Raw genomic sequence first — 8287 nt, 5'->3', positions numbered from 1 at the left:
AGTGGCTTGAAAGGCATCCTCAAAAATCGTCTTCCATCATTGAACTCCTTATAAAGAATATGGAGACGATGGGAAGAATTTTGCTGGCCAAAGAATATTTTCTATATCTCCCATACCAAAGGTGACATCAAGACAGATAGCAAAATGGGCGAATCAAATGATCGATTTATATGGAAGACGAAAATTTTGGATCAATTGTTAAGATGTCAAACGATGGCAGCAAATTAGTTTATGAAGAAAAGAATGGAAATGAAAATAATAAGTGCGAAATACACACGCATTCATAGAGGCGTGACGTGAAAAGACAGAATATGAACGGCCACATTCGTGCCTAATAACTGAAATCAAATGGCCCAAAATCTTGGAAAAAGAGACAGGAATACCAAGAAAGAATGTACATGAATCTTAGCATAAAGTAATTAAAATTTTGGGGGATTGACGATTAAGGACAACATCAATTAATACGTAAGTAGACAAAATAGTCGTTCATTAATGATGATAGCTACTGTTACATTCAAAATTAGCAATTTCAATTAGTGCTAAATTACAAAAGGAAAGTTAAGGTATTGGATGTCTTAATTACAATTCACCCCAAGCCGAACGTATTCTTTCCCTAAGTCTTCCCCAATCTTCGCTCTGTTGAGAAGAAGCGACGTTTAATTCAGTTACAAAATCATCATCAACCTCCAACTTTTTATACTGCTCAACCAAAGACTTGGTTCGTTCGATTCCTTGGGAAGCATTCTGCTTTTAGCAGCCATTCCTGCCCTACAGTCATTCATCTTTGCTTGAAACTCCTTCATCTCTGCAGCCAAGCTTATCATCAAAGAGTCTTCGATCATAACGTCGGAAGAGATTTCTTTCAATTCATCATCGGTTTTGTTAATCTCTAGAAGCAAAGACTCTCTTTCAGATGCAACACGAAGATATTGAGTACTCCTGGCCTTCAGTTCAACATTTTTAGCTAGCAAGGAGAGGATGTCAGAGTGGACAACCTTCAATGTCGCTTTAAAGTCAGCAGAAACATTGAGCGACGGAAGTGTAAGTGCTTGCGCCAATTTCGCACTCAATAGCTCAAACTTATCCTTATGTTTAGTAGCACTAGCCTGGCCGATATCCATGTCCGTAAAAGACATATACTCAAGTACCGACTGCTTGAGAGACTTCATATTTTTCTCCAAAAAAATAGAAGATAAAGCAGAAGGATGGCTGGTTGAAGTAGGGCGAGATGTCTTAACTTGTCCCTAGGAAGTGAACAAGTCCTGGATGAAATGCACAATGTCACCAGTACCTGCAAAGAAAAATGCCAACATTGAGGACTTTCACTACAATAAACGAAGCGAAAATGAAAGTGAAGCAAAAGGTTACCTCATCAGCAATCTTGGGAAGTTCAGGCATATCACCAGTTGGCTCCACCACCTGTGGGGACTTCCCCTTATCTGGGAGAGAAGACTCTACCACAATGGGCAGGCCCATGGGAGCCTCTGCATAATTCAAGAAGCAACGAATCAGAAACCAGTAGCACAAGCAAAGGTAAAATATCAAAATATATATTACCGTCTGGTTCGACATTTGGGGGGTCGGCACCCTGGGAAGAAGGTGGCCCTTCTACTGGTTGTGATGAAAATTTCGGGACTAAGGGTTTCTCTTTAAGCATAGTCCTTTCATCAGCTGATTTGGATGAAGCAGCTTCAGCAGAAGATGATGAAATAGGAGTTGCCAAAACCAAAACCTTCGAAGGAGAGACTGAACTTTTATGAGAAATTCAGGTAAATCATTAGTACATAGAAAGGTATGTTAGTGAATAAAAAAAATCAATTACCTTTCTCCTAAGGATGAGAAGAGCGTCATCATCATCATCATTATCATCCCGCAAAATGGGAGGTGCTGAAGCTGGCCATTTGCGGTTTAAGGCACCTTTAGCTGCAGTAGCCTTGGCAGATGGAGAAGCAGATGGATGGATAGGATGTTTAGCGTGAGCAGGGGAAGAAGGATTCCTAATGGACACAGGGGTGACCAAAATAGGAGAAGTAGAGGAAGTGTCTAGCTGATCCAGTAAATGGAAGGCACAATTAGCATCAGTTGCAAACAATCTGTGTTTTACTGATGGCCAAAGGTGTTCAAAAAAAGGATGGACGGCACAACTAGAATTGAAAGGGGCTAATGAAAATTTGCTCGTCAAAAGAATGTTGCGAGTATCTACAGCTTCTTCTGCCTTATTAATAGTGTGAAAACGATCTGTCAAATTTTTGGATTAGCAAGAAGGAACAGACCAAGTTTGGCCAAAACCAAGTTGGCGAGCAAAAAATTGGGGGGCATATATTTCATCCCCAGCCTTGGCATTGGTTCCAGTTAAAATATCTTGGAACAATTCCCTCCCAATCAAAAGCTGAACCCAAACAAGCAGAGAGGCGCTCGCACTGTCCAAGGTGGATCGAGGTTGCACATAATCTGGAGTCAAGTGAGCAAGGAAAGGAAAGAATGAAGGAATCAAATTTAAGGTATAAAAGAATGAAAAATGTCCCTACTGGACATATTTACAGGGTTCAATGGGTCAATGGCTAGCCCATAGCAGCTAGGAGAACGAAGGGAAATGGATGGAGCACCAAGTGATGGAGAGTATGCTCTCAACTACAGTTGAGTGAACCAAAGGGGCCCATTGCCAGTGGGAGATACACCATTCTTCAGTTGAGATTGAAGGTAAGACATGCCTCTATAAAAGGCAGCTAAAAAGAAGGAACATAAGTTCAAAGGCCTACCATGCGCCCATTCATGCGCTATGGGTAAATAGCTCATAGAAGGTTTCATACTTGGCAAGCAGAGAATATATTTATAGAGCCAAATTTGAAGAAAGGCCACACGCTTAGTATGGGAAGGTTCAGCGCTTGAACGATTATAAAAGCCTTGCATGCTTGAATAGGACTCAGTGAGTTTCTTGTCAAATTTCGAGCCAGCACTGGAAATCAAGATACCAGGAAAGATGACATCGCCCAATGGTGGAAGATTTATTAGGGCTCCAACGTCCTTTAAAGTAATAGACATGGGACCAAGAAGGAAAACAAAGGTATTATATTCAGAAGACCAAAAATCCAAAGCAATCGAAAAAAGCACTGGGTCGAAAATTGGGGGTTGAAGAACGATTTCTAATAAGTCTGAAATCCTAGCACGATCAAAAAACGCCTTGGTAGGGCCATGATTCACAAGACGTGCATGCCATCTACGAAAAATAATATCAGCTTTGGGCCAAATGCGAATAACTTTTTCGCGAATCGGCCTCAATGGCAGAGAGTTCAGGAACGGAGGGTCTTAAGTGCAATGGAACAGCTGGCCCATCGCCACTTGTCCAACTTCTTCAGCATTATTGAATGATGGGCCCTGATAGAATTCATTGAGGTCAGCATTGGCTTGTGCAAGGAAGTTTGGATTTACATACGGCCTAGTAAGGATTTTCTGGAAATCTTCGAAACTAAAAGAATCATCAGATTGAGTTTGTGAAGTCACCATTGGGTGCAAAGTACAGTTTTGTTAAGATTTGCCTGAGAAACGTAGAAGAGAAGCAAGAAGATGAACAGTAAAATAGTGAGGAGGAAGCGCGAAATATAGAGATGTGGTTTAGTGGTACGGTGAAATGGCATGTCTTTTGGGTTTATAAGGGTTTGTAATGTTGCACCTTTTCAGGCTATAGAAGGAAATAATTATTGAAATTCTTGGAAATTTCAAATGTTGTTGGAAAATACAAAGTGAATATGGCAAAGATTAATAAATGGTATTAATTCTGCCATATTGGGAGGGGGTAATTGTTGACACACTAAAAGTGCAGCCCAAATCAAATAGCCCAAAGAGTGAAGCCCAATTGGGGAGTCCAGGATAAAGGTCCAAACAGGATTATTGATGAATGCAGTGGAAGCCCACGAACACAGTAACATCATCGTCCAAGCTTGCAAGACGCCTAGAATTTGAGCTAATGAAGTGCCTTACGATCGCCCAGAGCGATGACCCTGTCCTCACCCAAACCTTCGAATTGCCCAGGATCTTAGCAAACATAAAATATTATGGTTATCCAAAATAGCAGTTATTGAAGCAGTTATTGAGTAATCTTATCACATTCCACGATTCAAAGAGTCCAGTTGAAGGCGGTTGAACAACAAAGAGTAATGGCAGCAATTAGAGACGACAATTCCACGACAAATTAGCCACCATAAAGAAAGTGGGTAGTTATAAAGCAATCAAACAGTTTCCAAGTGATTTGTCACGAGGAAATCATCAAGGGAATATAAAAAGGAAGAGAAGACATAGAGAAAGACCCCGAATCAAACACTCTCAAACAGAAAATATGTAATTTTAATTTCTTAACTTAAATTTAAACACTTCTTTTAGTATTTGTATGCTTGCGCCTCTTGGAGGCATTTTATTTATTTCCAATTGTAAATCATCGTCAATAAAACATCCCTTTATGGGACTTTGTCTCAAGAGACCTGTTCCTTACACAATCGTCTGATCCCTTTTTTAATTGTTAGCGACTACCCGCGTGACATAGAGTGTTTTGTAATGTTCTAAAAATATATGTTTTGAAATGGAGGTGAAACGAGTATAATAAGGTTTAATATTTTCATTCTTCCTAAAAACTTAATATATTTAATGTTTAATTTTACAACTCATATAGGTAACCATTTATATCAAGCATTTTTAAAATGAACCTGAAATATTAAGGCCAATTCAAGTAATGTAAACTCAATTTTCTCAGTGCAATTGATGGAAAGCATTTTAAAGACAAGTTAAAAATAAATTCAATGCAATTTTTTTGAAGTTGAGATTTGTTATCCAACTTTTATGGTCCAATTTGTTGTCCATCTAATGAAGATGATCTTTGTATTTACAAGAAATTAAGGGGGGAGTGATGTTTTATTTTTAATATTATATGTAGATGACGTACTATTAATGGAAAACGACATCACAATGCTTTAATTGATAAAATTGTGATTGTTAAAGAATTTCTCTATGAAAGATATCAAAAAAACAACTTATATCTTAGGAATTAAGATTTATAAATACAGATCTAAAAGATTGCTTGGCTTATCCTATTCTCCATACAAAGATAAAATCTTAAGAAGATTTAACATGAGCCTCCTAGGGAAACGGTAATTGGTCCTACTACGAAAGGTATTCCGGTACCAGGGTTCTCTCCGGAAGTGAGAAGAATGCAGAGGGGAGCAGAGAGAGCGAAGATTCTACGGCGACATGCTAATGGAGATTATTCCCTGAGAATTATCTCCGGGAAGTTCGCCGGAGACACTTCGGAGAGAATTGCGGCCTACGATTTGGTCGAGCATATGCAGTATTTGTTCATCCGAATTGTTAAAGCATGTGGGCTCGCCCAGAATGAAAATCCTTTTGTGAAAATTCGCACTTCAGGCCATATTGTACAGTCCAAACCGGCAATGAATCGACCAGGTGATTTATCTGCAAATCCTGAATGGCACCAAGTTTTAGCCATACCCTACAATAAAGAAAATACAGCAAACTCCCCACTCGAAATATCAATTTGGGACAACTCGTCACAAAAATTCCTCGGCCAGTTGTGTTTCGACCTTTCTGATGTACCGATCCGGGACCCACCGGATAGCCCATTGGCATCGCAATGGTACCATCTCGAAGGTGGTGCAGTCTGTGATCCAAATAGAGAAATTTTCGGTGATTTACAGCTCTCCATTTAGATTGGAACTCAAGAAAATGATGCATTTCCTTAATCATGTGGCCCTGAGGGCATCTCCAACCATTGAACCATTACACCATTTTGCACCATTTTTTGGTGCAAAGTTGCTCCAATGCAACACCAAATTTTGCACCATTTTAGTGAATAGTGTTGCATCAAATATGGTGCAATACTATTCACTTTGCACTATTTTTCACCAAAATGGTGCAAAGTGTAAAATGTCTCTTTTGCCCTTATTTAACATTTCTCAAATAAATTTGTTAAGAGTATATATCATTTATGCTATATATTTTTTAATGCAATAAATTATTATTAATTTTTTTATTAATATTATTATTATTTGCATTTTAAATAAATTTTAAATGTAAGACATAATAATTAATAAATTAATTAAAAGACGAAAACAATTTAAATACATCAAACACGATTATTTATTAAAATTAACACGAAATATATTAAATAGCGACGTATATACGATAATCTAATTTTATTTTTAAAAAAAATGATACATAAAAAAGTGCATAGTTCAAATTGACATTTTCAGGAATTCCTTGCTCGTCATAGACAAATCAAGGATAAAGAAACTCACATTGCATTTCGAAATGCATTAATCGATCATTTGTGAGATGAACATATGAATTCTGAAAATTAAATTGCAAAAATTTAGCGACCTCGTAATATCGTCTATCCAAATTCAAAATGCATTGTACTATTTTCTGATGGCATGATTTCATATTTTCGTTGTTGTAGTATTTTTATTAATTGTTCTATGTTTTTTATATTTGTTAATGAATTTAATCTTTTCCGTAATTTAACGTAATTATTTATTTAGTAATTTATGTATTTATGAAATAATTAAATAAATAATATTTCAAATAAATAAATTATAAAGAATAAAAAATGGAAGAAAATGGTTAAACACTGTTCATTTGATGTAATTTTTGATGTAATGGTTGGAGATGAATTTTAGTTTGGTACAAGATTCGATGCAAATTTTGTTGCAAAATGGTGCAAATTTTGGTGCAGGGTTGGAGATGGCCTGATGCTCCATCTCCACATGTATCTTATACGCGCCCAAAAGTTTATTAGTCACCAAAACTTTGGTACTTGAGAGTAACAGTTATTGAAGCTCAGGGTCTTTATTTAACACCGAATCTTCCTCCATTAACCGTGCCAGAGATTTGTGTGAAGGTTCAGCTCGGGTTCAAGACTCAAAATTTCAAGGATTCTCACGCCTCTCCGCTTCAAAGACTCTCATCCTATTCTCACGCCTTTGTCTACCATTAACAGGTTCGCCTCTCTCTATCTCTGGCCTTTCTTTGCTGTGAAAGTTTACGTGAACAGGCTTCTCACTCTCTGGCCTTTCTTTGCTGTGAAAATTTTTCTGTATATGTATGCTATTTTATTAATTGATGATGATTTTTCGAAGTTTTTGTTGAGGAAGTACCCAAAATCTTTAACACTATTTTTGTTGAATATTGGGTTTGATTAATTAGCTAGTGATTTTTTCCCCCACAATCGGGTTGATAGACAATGAGTATCATTATGTAATCTGGCCCAAAATATGAAGGCAACTGAAGAGTTCCGTTGGTATCAAGCTATAGTATGAGTATTTTGTTGGTGTAATTATATTTATGCAGTTTGGAATGAATACTTTTTCTGTAGCAAGGGCTTCTCTATGACAATCAGATTTGTTGTTGGGAAACTCGTTTTAATGCAATTGGAGATTGGAACCTTTCTCCTTCTCATTAAATAAGTAAAAAAACATAACATAGCTCGTGGTGGTGTTGTGGAAACGTGGATCTTTTGACTGCACTGTCAAGCAAAAGGTGGTGAATACTCGAAGGTAGAGGAAGAAATTAAATACAACCCAATAGACTTTTGAGTTTCAAAAAATTGTTTCAGGTGTTCATCTATATAAGAATTTCATTCTCTTAATTAAATTTCATAAGACGGTAGGAATAGAGAATGAGTACATATCCTTTCCCATGTTGAATGGAAATGTTTTTTGAAGGGAGATATTTTTTTCGATGATGCATGCATAATTCAGATTACTCAGATAGTCAGATGTTTGATATTGCAGTGAGTTGTGAAGAAATAATTTCAATGGTTTATTAACTAGTGACATAGAGTTGCTTAGGTATATGCTAGACAAAAATTGAGTAAAGGGCATATTTTATTTATCTAACATCTAAAGACGGTCAATTGAAGTCTTGCAGTCAGATTCTTGATTTCTAGTCGATAAGGCTTTACGTTTTTACACAAGGTGGACTCATTATCATGTCTTTGTGGGCTAAGTTTAATGTTATCCTTGATGTTGAAGATGTGAGAGTGCTGCTAATTCATTGATAAATTTGGAATAATTCCCCTTTTATTTGCCAATTATTATGTCTTTGTTGAAATTTTCATCTAATTCTGAGCATGTTTTTGTGGTAGGACAAAATTGGTAACGTTCCCCAGTTGGATGCACTGCCAATGGAACAATTTTTAACAACCTTTTTTTTATGTTACATTATTCAAATGTTTGAAGGAATATATATATATATATATATATATATATATATATATATATAA

The sequence above is a fragment of the Olea europaea genome, chromosome 13 (assembly GCF_002742605.1).
Source record: "Olea europaea var. sylvestris chromosome 13, O_europaea_v1, whole genome shotgun sequence".
Taxonomy (NCBI): Eukaryota; Viridiplantae; Streptophyta; class Magnoliopsida; order Lamiales; family Oleaceae; genus Olea; species Olea europaea.
Note: the sequence above shows the minus strand (reverse complement) of the source record.